Source organism: Oncorhynchus keta, unplaced genomic scaffold, assembly GCF_023373465.1.
Source record: "Oncorhynchus keta strain PuntledgeMale-10-30-2019 unplaced genomic scaffold, Oket_V2 Un_contig_25116_pilon_pilon, whole genome shotgun sequence".
Taxonomy (NCBI): Eukaryota; Metazoa; Chordata; class Actinopteri; order Salmoniformes; family Salmonidae; genus Oncorhynchus; species Oncorhynchus keta.
Window position 1 is genome coordinate 1 of NW_026284276.1, and position 2,500 is coordinate 2,500.

Below are 2,500 nucleotides of genomic sequence, written 5' to 3' on the forward strand. Positions count from 1 at the left end.
AGGAGGAGGAGAAAGAGGAAGGAAGAGGAGGAGGAGGAGGAGGAGGAGGAGGAGGAAGCTCAGTAAAATCACTACTTGTTTGGTTCTAGATTAAAGCTGTGAAACGTTGAGAAAGAAAACATGTTTAAAAACCCGTTTTTTTTTAAGTTTGACGACACACAATCTGTTCTCCTCGTTCGGCTCTACTCTTTTCTTTTGTACAATACCGAACAACATCATCTAACTACGTTATCTAACTACATCATTTAACTATGTTATCTAACATCTAACTACGTCATCTAACTACATCATCTAACTACATCATCTAACTACATTATCTAACTACATCATCTAACTACATCATCTAACTACGTTATCTAACTACATCATCTAACTACATCATCTAACTACATCATCTAACTACATCATCTAACTACATCATCTAACTACGTTATCTAACTACATCATCTAACTACATAATCTAACTACATCATCTAACTACGTTATCTAACTACGTTATCTAACTACATCATCTAACTACTTTATCTAACTACGTTTACATCGATTTGTTCATTGATTTCCTTAACAGCAGAAAAGGCCATGAATATATACACACAGAAAAACAATTCTGAGATAAATATATATCTAATATATATATATATATATATATATATATATATATATATATGCATCAATTTGACAGAAAATAAAAAAAAATATTATCTTCACTAGCACATTATATTTAGTATTTATATTTTTTCATCACTTGTAATTACAATCTTCACTGTAAAGTTGGCTAGACTAGGCTTGATACAGTATTGTACAGAATCATATTGTGTCCCAAATGAAACCCTGTTCCCTATATGGTGCACTAGCTATTGACCTATGGAGGTGAACCTATGGTCTCTGATCAAAGCACTGCACTACATTGGGAATAGGGTGCCATTTGGGACTACCACAGCAGAAACAGGCGGAATTTCCACCATAGACTTGGATAGACAGCTCTAGCGACACAAAGCCTGTTGTAGCATGGGCAGAGCCCAGGACTTCCACCATTTTGAAGTAGTCAACTGGCTGGGACTTGCTATGGGTTAGAAAAGGATTACCGAATTCCATCCAGGTCAGTAGGACTGATCAGCCAATGAATTATACTATACTAACATTACATAACTGCAGGTGCCAGTAAATCACCAACCTTGTCTTTATACCTGTTCAGACAACACCCTCCAGGGGGGCAGTAAATCACCAACCTTGTCTTTATACCTGTTCAGACAACACCCTCCAGGGGGCAGTACGCACCCTTTCAGTTTGTTCACTGACTCATAGAAAAAGTAGTAGTAGAAACTACTCTAAAATGTAGAAAGACCTCAATGGCGCTGCCCATGCTGTCACAGTATCCTTTATGTAACAGATGTGAAGATGAGCCCTCTATCCAACTCTATGATTTCCACAGACAAGTAAAGTTTGGATCCACTTCCAACTATTTCAAACCATCGATTATCAGCAACCGTTAGTTAGTCAACCACTTCAGAGAACATCAACATTTTTTTTATCAGTTAATGGCTGCATCCCAAATCAAAATATAGCACCCTGTTACCTAAATAGTGCCCTACTTTTGACCAGGGTCCAGTAGTGTACTGTGTACGGAATAGGGTGTCATTTGGGACGCACCCCAATGTGTTGTCAGTTGAACACTGTGAAGAGTAGAGGCATGGTCTCAACCTAGGGACTCAGTCCACTGTACCTGTGTTAGCACCAGTCTGTCAGCACTGAGGCACGACAACCATTCTAGCACCACAGGCACCTGGTAACCCAATACAGCTGGGTTAGGGCACCTGGTAACCCAATACAGCTGGGTTAGGACAGCTGTGTTAGGGCACCTGGTAACATTAAACAACTGGTTTAGAACACCTGGTAACCCAATACAGCTGGGTTAGGACAGCTGTGTTAGGGCACCTGGTAACATTAAACAACTGGTTTAGAACACCTGGTAACCCAATACAGCTATGTTAGGGCACCTGGTAACCCAATACAGCTGGGTTAGGGCACCTGGTAACCCAATACAGCTATGTTAGGGCACCTGGTAACCCAATACAGCTGGGTTAGGACACCTGGCAACCTAAAACAGCTGTGTTAGGACACCTGGTAACCCAATACAGCTGGGTTGGGACACCTGGTAACCCAATACAGCTGGGTTAGGACACCTGGTAACCCAATACAGCTGGGTTAGGACACCTGGTAACCCAATACAGCTAGGTTAGGACACCTGGTAACCCAATACAGCTAGGTTAGGACACCTGGTAACCCAATACAGCTAGGTTAGGACACCTGGTAACCTAAAACAGCTGGGTTAGGACAGCTGGTAACCCAATACAGCTGTGTTAGGGCACCTGGTAACATTAAACAACTGGGTTAGGACACCTGGTAACCCAGTCAGGTTAGGAGGGGCCCATAGGGTTAGAAGGGGCCCATAGGGGGGAGGGGCTCATAGGGAGGAGGGGCCCATAGGGAGGAGAGGCTC

The 2,500-nt window shown here is 42.1% G+C and overlaps 1 long non-coding RNA gene across 1 annotated transcript in view; it reads right to left on the reverse strand.

The window, feature by feature from the left end:
• Positions 1-106: 106 nt before the first annotated feature.
• Positions 107-2,500, reverse strand: part of LOC127922278 (uncharacterized) — a 2,892-nt gene continuing 498 nt past the window's right edge. Inside the window, exons 1-2 of the long non-coding RNA XR_008110747.1 lie at positions 2,153-2,500; positions 107-2,121 (exon numbers count right to left, since the gene is read on the reverse strand). The exon at positions 2,153-2,500 is cut by the window's right edge and continues 498 nt beyond it. This is a non-coding gene — a long non-coding RNA (uncharacterized LOC127922278). The remainder of the gene's footprint in view (positions 2,122-2,152) is intronic.